This window comes from Chiloscyllium plagiosum, unplaced genomic scaffold, assembly GCF_037043375.1.
Source record: "Chiloscyllium plagiosum isolate Xiang-an unplaced genomic scaffold, Cpla_swu_hap1 HiC_scaffold_10, whole genome shotgun sequence".
NCBI lineage: Eukaryota > Metazoa > Chordata > Chondrichthyes > Orectolobiformes > Hemiscylliidae > Chiloscyllium > Chiloscyllium plagiosum.
In genome coordinates, this window is record NW_028270148.1 from 117,919,821 (window position 1) to 117,931,890 (window position 12,070).

The window sequence follows — 12,070 nt, forward strand, 5'->3', positions numbered from 1 at the left end:
CAGTATTCTACTTTAACCTGAAATTGTTCAAAATGGAGCTGGAGTAAAAATATTACATTCAGATTTCACCAAATCAAACTCATTAATTCCATACGTACTTTAATACATAAAGCAAACTGAAAACACAGCAACATCTGCCAATGCAGCAATATGATTATTTAATCACACTAGAAATCTCACCAGTTTGTTACATATACGCACAACACTTATTCACAATTTAAGTTCATCATCCCATCAATTCTAAAATTATTTTGTGATAGCATGCAATTCTGTAACAAACGATAAGGCAGTTAATGTATTCACACCAACAACAACAACACTCTTCAAACAACTCTACAAGATGCCCAAGAGGATGTGAAGCTGCTAGTCCTCTGTGGCACATGCTGTTCATTTAGTCTTTCAATACACTGGCACAATTTAGACATGTAATATAATTGACACAAATCAAATATTAGTTTATTAGAAAACCAATACGTGTGTCTTTGCAGGCTAATTACATTTACCATTAATATTTACAGCAACACCTGCTGGATTATGTAGTTGTGTTTTGTGACAGTATTCTAACTGAAATAGAGAAACGGGAATTTGTTGTACCTAAACATCCAGAAATGGAGATTATATTAGTTACAACAAAGCGCATCCCATTTACACTCCTTAAAAACAATGCCGTTTCCTCTAGATACTCAGTTAACGGACAACTTAGACAGATTTGATTTGACAAAATTACTTCACAAGCATGCTGTTCTTGCATAATAAATTTCACAAAATTGCATTTCAGTTTTAGGTCTAAGTTCTTGAATATGGAGAGCAACAGTCTCAAGAACTTGCAACTTCTCTATTTAATGCAAAAAAAACTAAATATAAGAAATCTGAAATAAACATAGAAAAAAAATCGGGAATATTCACTTTTACATTAAGACTATTCCTTAGAACTCAGTTCTGATGGAAGATTTTATATTCTAGCTTGACTTTCTTTTTACATATGTGGACTGACTTGCAGCACACTTCCAACACTTACTGTGTTTATTATTCTCTACAGACTGCACTTACAGCTGTACATGCAAAAACTGCACAGCATTTCATCACTTTCAGCTACAGTGTTGAGACTGCTTTTGGTGCAATGGTCTTCAGTGAATAAATACATATTTATAAGGCAACAGGATTAACTTAGTTTCTTTAAAAGGATGTTATAATGCTTTACTGGTCAATCCAGGAAGCTTATAATTGTAATAAAAATGTATTCCTATCATAAAAGCAACATGATCTTAAATAGTTATTTCTTCATGATGTAGAGATTACTTAATTTCCCATGCAACCAACCATTTTGTGATGTTGAATCTTAAACTGTAAACATATTCCCACTAGGAATGCACTTTGCATTTGGTCCTTTATAGTTCATCAACTAAACCTCTCGCTGCCAACATCATTAAACAGTTCCAAGTTTTTCCACTCTGCTCCAACTTATGGGAACTCCATTTGCTGAAATCTCCATGAAAAATTCCCAACAATTTTTTAAAACTTTAGCCTTATATTTATTTCTGCTAGTTTGACACTTATCAAAATAAAATCTCACCTTAACATAGGGCTCTGTATTTACCACTTACACCTCTCCTAGGTTGAAAAGTGTGGTGCTGGAAAAGCACAGCAGGTCAGGCAGCATCCAAGAAGCAGGAGAGTCAATGTTTCGGGCATAAGTCCTTCATCAGGAACATGGAGGGGGAAGGCGACTGAGAGATGGATAGGGAGATTTTGGTTGGGGGTGGGGGGGGGGGGTGGGGGAGGTAGCTGGGAAGGTGATAGGTGAATTTAGGTGGGGGTTAATTGTGATAGGTCAGTGGGGAGAGTGGAGCGGATAGGTAGGAAAAGTGATGGACCGGTAAGACAGATCAAGAGGGGGATGCCGAGTTGGAGGGTTGGATCTGGGATGAGGTGGGGGGTAGAGAGATTTGGAAACTGGTGAAGTCAATGTTGATGTTGTGTGGTTGTCGGGTCCCAAGGCAGAAGATGAAGTGTTCTTCCTCCAACTGGCTTTGATTTGGCGGTGGAGGTCCAGGGTTTGCATACCCTTGGGGGAGTGGGAGTGGGAGGTGAAGTGGTGATGGGATTAGTTTGTGCATGTGTCCCAGAGATGTTCCCTGAACCACTCTGCGAGTTGGTGCTCGATCTCCCTGATGTAGATGAGACTACATCGAGAGCAACGGATGCAGTAAATAAGGTGGGAGAGTGTACTGGAAAATCTCTGCTGGATGTGAAAAGATCCTCTAGTGCCTTGGATGAAGGTGAGGGTGGGGAGGTGTGTGCACAGGCTTTGCACCTTGTGCAGCAGGTGAGGAAAGTGCAGAGTGTAGAGGGTGGGTTAGTAGGGACCATGGACTAACAAGGAAGTCATGGAGGGAATGGTGTTTGCGGAACGCAGGTAGGAGTGAGGAGGGAAATATATTTTTGATGATGAGGTCTTACAGTAGGTGGTGAAAATGGCGGAGGATAATCCACTGTATCTGGAGATGCATGGGGTGGAATGAGGTACTTATTGAGTCACATAAATCCGTGTTGAGCATATCTGTACCCTCAATTTTTCCTCACTATCCAATCCTCTGATTAAGATGAACTCCCTAAAGTCCTTCCCACACTATTGGTTATGCAGTTTGTTCATTGCATTGCCATAGGTATTTGGCCTGTTGAATATCAAGTCTATAAATGTTTTAAACTTTCACTTATGATACTTCTTCATCATTCTAAAATACTTGAGGCACTCAGTTTTTTTTAATGTGCACTTTATACTTGTACGTAAAATTCATTCTTCACACAAGTACATATTATTTAACTTAGTTTTGTTTGTGAATTGGCTGCATTCCCCCCTCACATTCAAGTTTTTACTTTGATATGATATATAAATCTCACCAATTTACATTCACATCAAGTTCTAAATAAAAGTTAGGAACAATAGGCATCTAGATTGCCTCACTGAAGGAAGCATTCTTTCTACATTTGTCACCTTCCTTTAGTACCTTACGGATCTTAATTAGATCTCCTCCATTCTTCCAAACTCCAGAGAGTATCGACTTAAACTGCTCAACCTCTCTTCATTAGACACATTCCTGACCTCCAATCCAATGAACCTCCTCTAAGCGGCCTCCAATACAATTGCATCCTTCCTCAAGGAGAAAGTGAGGTCTGCAGATGCTGGAGATCAAAGTTGAAACTTTATTGCTGGAACAGCACAGCAGGTCAGGCAGCATCCAGGGAACAGGAGATTCGACGTTTCGGGCACAGGCCCTTCTTCAGGAATGAGCAGAGAGTGTTCAGCAGGAGAAGATAAAAGGTAGGGAGGAGGGACTTGGAGGAGGGGCGTTGGAAATGTGATAGGTGGAAAGAGGTCAAGGTGAGGGTGATAGGTCGGAGTAGGATGGAGGCGGAGAGGTCAAGAAGAAGACTGCAGGTCAGGAAGGCGGTGCCGGGCTGGAGGGATTCGGCTGAGACAAGGTGGGGGGAGGGGGGATGAAGAAACTGGTGAAGTCCAAGTTCATCCCCTGTGGTTGGAGGGTTCCCAGTCGGAAGATAAGACGCTCCTCCTCCGACCGTCGCGTTTGGCGGTGGATGAGTCCAATGACCTGCATATCCTCGGTGGAGTGGGAGGGGGAGTTGAAATGCTGTGCTACAGGGTGGTTGGGTTGGTTCGTCCGGGTGGCCCAGAGGTGCTCTCTGCATCGCTCCGCAAGTAGGCGGCCTGTCTCCCCAATATAGAGGAGGCCACAACGGCTGCAGCGGATGCAGTAGATGATGTGGGTGGAGGTGCAGGTGAATCTGTGGCGGATATAGAAGTTTCCTTTGGGGCCTTGGAGAGACGTGAGGGGGGAGGTGTGGGCGCAAGTGTTGCACCTCCTGCGGTTGCAAGGGAAGGTGCCGGGAGTGGAGGTTGGGTCGGTGGGGGGTGTGGATCTGACAAGAGAGTCGCGGAGGGAGTGGTCTCTACGGAAAGCTGATAGGGGAGGGGAGGGAAATATATCCTTGGTGCTGGGGTCTGTTTGGAGGTGGCGGAAGTGACGGCGGATGATGCGCTGTACATGGAGATTGGTGGGGTGGTAGGTGAGGACCAGTGGGGTTCTGTCCTGGTGGCGGTTGGAGGGGCGAGGCTCAAGGGCGGAGGAGCGGGAAGTGGAGGAGATGCGGTGGAGGGCACCGTCGACCACGTCGGGGGGGAAATTGCGGTCCTTGAAGAAGGAGGCCATCTGTGTTGTACGTATTTTGAACTGGTCCTCCTGGGAGCAGATGCGGCGGAGACGAAGGAATTGGGAGAATTGGATGGCGTTTTTACAGGGGGCAGGATGGGAGGAGGTGTAGTCCAGGTAGCTGTGGGAGTCGGTTGGTTTGTAGTAGATGTCCGTGTTAATTCGGTCGCCTGAGATAGAAACAGAAAGGTCTAGGAAGGGGAGGGAGGAGTCCGAGACTGTCCAGGTGAATTTGAGGTCGGGGTGGAAGGTGTTAGTGTAGTGGATGAACTGTTCAACCTCCTCGTGGGAGCACGAGGTAGCGCTGATACAGTCATCAATGTAGCGAAGGAAAAGATGGGGGGTGGGGCCAGTGTAGTTGCGGAAGATGGATTGTTCCACATACCCTACGAAGAGGCAGGCATAGCTGGGGCCCATGCGGGTGCCCATGGCTACTCCTTTTGTTTGGAGAAAGTGGGAGGATTGGAAAGAAAAGTTGTTCAGGGTGAGGACCAGTTCGGTCAGTCGAAGGAGGGTGTCGGTGGAAGGGTACTGGGTGGTACGGCGGGAAAGGAAGAAGCGGAGTGCTTTGAGTCCTTCGTGATGGGGGATGGAGGTGTACAGGGACTGGATGTCCATGGTGAAGATGAGGCGTTGGGGACCGGGAAAGCGGAAATCCTGGAGGAGGTGGAGGGCGTGGGTGGTGTCACGAACGTAGGTTTCTCAAGTAAAGGGTCCAAAATTGTGTGCAATACTCCAGTTGCCGTCTCATTGATGCCTTTTTACACTCTATTCCTTTCATAATAAATGCCCTCCTGATTACCTGCTGTACCTGCATATTAGTTTTCTGTGATTCATGCAAAAGGACACCCAGATACCTCTGCACTACTCTGAAGTTTCTCTTCATGAATTACTTCAGATACTATGTTGCAATTTTTAAAAAAGTTTCTAATAATCTTATACAGTTCTCACTCATACACTTGATATGAAAAAAATGCCCATAAAAACCCATTCAGATTTTTTCCAACTTAAGTGTTTAATCTAATGTAAAAGCAAAGTTCTATCTAGACTCTATATCAGATAGCCAATCCTTTAATAGTATGTTTAAATTGTCAATCAAAGTAAAAAGGAAGAACTCCCAGCTGAGATAATCCACAGAACATGAAATAAATCAATTTTTCTGCAATCCATTAAAATTCTAGTCCGAAATAATATTAACAATATGATGAAATATTAAGCATCTTGATAACAGAAACAGAGTAGCAGATCTGAGTCAGCGGGGGATATTGTGCCAAAGGCCAAGAATAACTAACATTGAGACACACAAAATGAAGCAAAACTACAAGGTTAATGCAACAGTGCTGGAACTACTGATAATTGAAATAAAATGCTGGAATTAACGCTGTTGTTGCAGTAGTGAAATCTATTATAACAGGACAAATATGTGGCTGAATCCAGAGTTAAATTTTAACTTAATTTGAAGTGGTGTAGTTCTCAGATAGCAATGGAGATGGTGTAGTTAGTTCTGTCATAGGAGGAGGGAGGGAAGTGAAGTGGTTTTTGTGAAATAAGCACAGATATGCCAAATAATGAACTATCGAGATGAGAAAACAATTAAGAGGTACAGTTTGCTCTGAAAAGATATAGAGTGATTTTACGAAGAGGAAAGCTAAATTTAACAGGTAATTTAAATCAAGCGTTTTTGGCAACTATACAAGATAACTCAATGAGTAGAGGTTGCCATTGAGGCAAGTGTTCATCTTGAGTACGCCTTCATAAATGACCCAAACAACATATTACAATTGGAAACTGTCGCACCTTTGAGATAAAACAAGCATAAAATCACACAGTTCACAATAGCATATCTGAAATCCAGATCCAAAGACCAGGAAATGGCCTAAATAGGACAGAACTCTCAGAAATGAGGGAAGAAATAAATGTCGGAGAAAGTTAGTTTGCATGTCAGTAGAAGACACGAGACTAAATGCTTGCTGTTGAGTATGCAGGCTAAATCAACATGTAGCATCAATAGGTTCAGACCAAATACACATGATGCTAAATAGATTAACAAGCAACTTAAAAAATAGTAAAGAAGAAAAATGACCTTAACAAATCTTGCAGACAGGAAGCTGAGAAGGTTCACTGGGATGAAAACAGCAACATGCAGAAACAGGTCAAAAGGTTGATCGTAAGGGCAAAGAGAGACCTAGAAAAAAGCAAGCTGCAGAGGCAAAGCATAATGAGAATGAAATTCTATCAGTATTATAACAGTAATAGAAATGTCAGAAGAAGGGAGAATATTAAAAGATGCAAAAAGGGCAAAAGAGATAATAAATTTCATAAAGAAAGAATGAATGAATTTGTATTTATATAACACTCCTCATAATCATACAGCATGGAAACAGACCAGAGTCCGACCAGTCCGTGCCGAATATATTACCAAATTAAACTAGTCCACCTTGCAGCACTTGGCCCATATTCCTCCAAACTATTCCTATTCATGTAATTATCTAAATGTCTTTTAAATGTTGTAATTGTATCTGCATCCACCATTTCATTTCACACACTAAACACACTGTCTAAAAATGCTGTCCCTCATGTCCTTTTTAAATCTTTCTCGTGTCACCTTAAAAACATGCTCCCTAGTCTTGAAGTCCCCCACCCTGGGGAAAAGACCCTTGCTATTCACTTTATCCATGCCACTCATGATTTTATAAACCTCTATGAGATTAATCTCAGGGCATCACAAAGCTCTTCCAAACAAGTGGATAATGGTAACCAATTTGGGCACAAGCTCCCACAAACAGCAATGAAAGAGTGTGCTGCTACGGTCAAGATGGCCATCAACAATTGCGACCAGCACTGATGCTAATGACATCACACAGTTGGGGAGGGTCTTCTGACTGCTCTTCTAGCCCCATCCTGCCCCACATCCATTTCCCCACTCATCCCTCTCCACCTGACCCCCATGCGCCCCCTCCCCCGTCCAATCTCCCATGCGCCTGTGCCCTATCTACGCAACCCCTCGACACCCCTCTCCTCTGTCTGCACGCACCCCCTTGACACCCCTTGCCCCTGTCTGCCCAAACCTGCTCTACAACCGTCATCCCCATCTGCCCACAACCCCTCTACCACCCTCTTCCCCTGTCCAACCACAGCCCCTCTACATCCCGCACCCCCATTCGGCCGCACCCCTCTACACCCCTCACTGCTGTCCGCCCGCAACCCCTGTACACCCCTCACTGCTGTCCGCCCGCATCCCCTGTACACCCTTCACTCTGTCTGCCCGCACCCCCTCTACACCTCTCTTCCCTGTCCGCCCACACTCCCCGTAGGTCACAGCTTAGCATCTAATGTTGGAATTCAATTATTATGGAAATACTAGCAGAAAACTTGCAAAATCACAATCTAATCAAGCAGAATCAACGTGGCTTCATGAAAGGAAAATCGTATCTAACTAATTTATTAGAGTTCTTCGAGGAAGTCTCAAGCAGAGTGAATATTTGGGAATCAGTAAACGTGTTGTACTTGGATTTCTGGAAGGTGTTGAACAGGGTATCCCATGACAAGGCTAAGTTATAAGATAAGAGCGGATGATGTTTGAGGTAGGATGTTATAGAATCATAAGAGTCATAGAGATGTATAGCACAGAAACAGACCCTTCAGTCCAACTTGTCCATGCTGACCAGGTATCCCAACCCAATCTAGTCCCACCTGCCAGCACCTGGTCCATATCTCTCCACACCCTTCCTAATCATATACCCATCCAAATGTGTTTTAAATGTTGCAATTGTACCAGCCTCCACCACTTCTTGTCAGCTCATTCCACATACGCACCACCCTGTGTGTGAAAAAGTTGCCCCTTAGGTCTCTTTTATATCTTCCCCTCTCACCCTAAACCTATGCCCTCTCGTTCTGCACTTCCCCACTCCAGGGAAAGAAACTTTGTCCATTTACCCTATCCATGCCCCTAATGATTTTACAAACCTCTGTAAGGTCACCCCTCAGCCTCCAATATTCCAGAGAAAACAGCCCTCGCCTATTCAAACTTTCCCTACAGGGTAAATCCTCCAACCCTGGCAACATCCTTGTCAATCTTTTCTGAACCCTTTCAAGTTTCACAACATCCTTCCAATAGCAAGGAAATCAGAATTGCATGCAATACTCCAAAAGTGGCTTAACCAATATCCTGTACAGCTGCAACATGACCTCCCAACTCCTGTACTCAATACTCTGACCAATAAAGGAAAGCATACCAAACGCCTTCTTCACTATCCTATCTACCTTCGACTCCACTTTCAAGGAGCTATGAACCTGCACTCCAAGGTCTCTTTGTTCTCCCAAGACCTTACCATTAAGTGTATAAGTCCTGCTAAGATTTGCTTTCTCAAAATGCAGCACCTCACATTTATCTAAATTAAACTCCATCTGCTACTCATCAGCCCATTGGCCCATCTGGTCAAGATCCCTTTGTAGCCCGAGGTCACCTTCTTCATTGTCCACTACACCTCCAATTTTGGTGTCATCTGCAAACTTACTAACTATACCTGTTAAGCTCACATCCAAATAATTTATATAAATGACAAAAAGTAGTGGACTCAGCACTGATCCTTGTGGCACTCCACTGATCACAGGCCTCCAGTCTGAAAAACAACCATCCACCACCACCCTCTGTCTTCTACCTTCGAGCCATTTCTGTATCAAAATGGCTAGTTCTCCCTGTATTCCATGAGATCGAACCTTAGTAACCAGTGTTGTGGAACAGAGAGACTTAAGGGTTCAGGTACATAATTTTTTAAATTTTGTGTCACAGGTAGGGTGGTTAAGGCGGCGGTCAGCACGGTTGCCATCATTGCTCAGACTTTTGAGTATGGGAGTTGGGATGTTATGTTGAGGTTGTATTGATCTTTGGCGAGGCCTCTTTTGGAGTACTGTGTGCAAGTGGGATTGGTTTAGTTCTGAAAAGATTACAGGATGTTGCTGAGAATGGAGGGTTTGCGTTATAAAAATAGGCTGTATAGGCTAAGAATTTTTTCACTGGAGCATTGGAGGTTGAGGGGTATCCTTATTGAGGTTTATAAAATCATGAGGAGCATAAATAAAATGAATAGCAAAGGTCCATTCCATAGAGGGGGGATTTCAAAATTCAGGGCATATGTTTAAGGTGAGAGGAGAAAGTTTTAAAATGGACATGAGGGGCAATGTTGTTACACAGAGAGTGGGTTGTGTTTGGAATGAACTGCCAGAGGAAGTGGTGGATGCAGGTACAGTTACAACATTTAAAAGACATTTGGATAAATACATGATAGGAAAGGTTTGGAGAGATATGGGCCAAACGTAGGCAAGTGGGATTGGTTTAGTTTGAGAACATGGTCAGGTGCAACTTTTTCACACAGAAGGTGAAACGTGTATGGAACAAACTGCTAGAGTTGGTGGTGGAAGCAGGTACAATTGCAACATTTAAAAGTCATCTGAATGGGTACATGAATAAGAAGGGTTTTGTGGGATATGGGCCAAATTCTCACAAGTAGAACTAGATCAATTTAGGATATCTAGTTAACATGGACAAGTTGGACCAAAGGGTCTGTTTCCACGCTGCATAACCCTTTAACAACAAGGAATTGTTTGACGATTGATCACTAGTACATAGATCAATGACAAAGGTCTTATTTCCAACAGTCTTATGACTGTTGTCACATAACTGAACAGTATGGGGCAGGAAACAAGATAGAGAAGGGTGATGGTCTTCATCAGCTCAGAAACTGACTCTGTTGTCTGTAGTTAAAATTCATTTTAACCTGAAGAAAATCAGCTAACCTTTATTCTACAGTTGGTGTAAATATGACTTTTAAATGATAAATCAGAGACAATTCACAAATGACCTAGCTACCCTGTGCCTCTTGCAAACCAGTGGAAGAATTTGGAAAAGGGAAGCCAAAAATAAACTTTGGGATCAGTAAGAACAACATAACAGAATTTGTGAACAAAGAGACTGAACTGTCTTTCCAGTTTTTCTCCTTTGTCCCTGAGGTTTTTTTCTACTTGCCTGAATAGCTGACTGTTGTTATTGTGTGTAAGAGGGAATTCATAAGGGGGTTAGAGTTTAATCAGTAGTGTTATATGTCAATGGTTCATAAGTGTTTATCTGTAGCTAGAGTATAATTACTTATAATAAAGAGTCATTTTTGTTAAATACAGAAACCTGATCGTGCTTTCTATCAACCAGAGTCTGACAATCAGATATATTGGGGAATATTGTGCGCTTATTTCAAAAGTTTTAAACGTTTTTGACAAATCCAGGAATAGTAGGGCTTTGTTTCCTGGTGAGGTGTGACACAAAAGACTGGGGATCCTGGAATAAAGGCGTCTTGTAACGCAATCTCCATAGAGAAACAGGGATTTTTTTCTTAAATTTGTTTTAAAATATTGTTTGGAATGTTATTCAAATTTTTAAAAACTGAAAATAATCTGTTAATTGTATAAATTAAGTGGAAGGAACCTCGATCATCCAAATATCAATTATCCGAAGAGGATCTTAAGGTCCCGATAGAAACATTATGTCAAAGAGCTGTTTCAACCCTGATCGCATCTTTTGTTTACAGGTACAATGATTAAAAACGATCTCGGCTCACTGAAATGCTGCTGAGAATAGTCCTGGACAGTCCAGGCACCGTCTCTAAATGACTGACCTCCCGCCCTCTCTCTCTCTCTATACACTTTCCCTGGAGTTCTACACAGGGGTGAACCCTAAACCCCCCTTCCCCAGATAATCTCTCCAACATTGTCCTGTACAGGGCAAAGTTGGAACCTGTCAAAACGTTGTGTGTGCTATTTGGAGAATCACCACCCAAAGGCAGCAGCAGTCTTACTGTTGGTGTCTAGTCCAGCTGCCACGGGCGGGGGAGGGGCGGTCACGGACAGGGGTTGGGCGGTGGGTGGGGTGTGGGAGGACAGGATTGGAGCAGACGGTGTTGGGGAGTGGGCGTGGCCACAGAGTGGGAGCGGATGGGGTTGCGGTGTGCTTTTGCCTCGTCTCCTGAACAGGGAGCAGACTTCACATAAAACTCCGAGCCTCAGAGGAAATCAATTAACCAAATAATCAATTATCTGAACGAAATAGTGCCCGACCACCTTGTTTGGATAATCAAGATTCCTCTGTATGTGCAAGTGTGGTGCATTCATTGAATAATCATTGATGTACATATGAAAGGACACAGATGGATTGTGGAGTTAGGAGCTATACATTTGCAATTTTTCACTTTGTTAAATAGTTTGACTTGACGGTTAGTCTTCTCCTTCAGCAAATAGCTCTGAAAAATGTATCTGCTAGTTCTTTCTTGTAGGTAACTAACATGTGATATGTTGAATTTTTGTGTTGTAAAATTCAACAATGCTGCCCTTGTACAGCACTAACCCACATCCAAGAAAAGCCGAATGATTGCACTTCACCTTGTCACTTGTCCCAAGCCCTCAGCATCATCATTCTCCAGAACTGTATTGCCATCCCTGTTACTATTCCCAAGAACATCTCTACCAGTCCCAGTAAAATCCTAGTAACTCCTTCCCATGTGCTCAAACAATCCAGGACAGTTTTCCCTGTGCTGCCAAATCCCAACCTATCCACCTAGAGTTCTTTAAAACTACCAAATTTGTCTCACTCTGCAGCTTCAGCTGCTCAGTCCAAAACAATTCGCCCAACAGCATCAAATTCACGATTGGAGACAATAACAGAGAGTGGTGAACTCGGCCCAGACAATCACAAAGTCCAACCTCCCATCTACAGAGGAGAAAGTGAGGTCTGCAGATGCTGGAGATCAGAGCTGAAAATGTGTTGCTGGAAAAGCGCAGCAGGTCAGGCAGCA

At 43.1% G+C, this 12,070-nt stretch overlaps 1 protein-coding gene across 5 annotated transcripts in view; it reads right to left on the bottom strand.

Annotated features, from left to right (window-relative positions):
* The window catches only part of ehbp1 (EH domain binding protein 1), a 390,401-nt gene that overhangs the window by 95,741 nt on the left and 282,590 nt on the right, over positions 1-12,070 (bottom strand). The window lies entirely within an intron of this gene.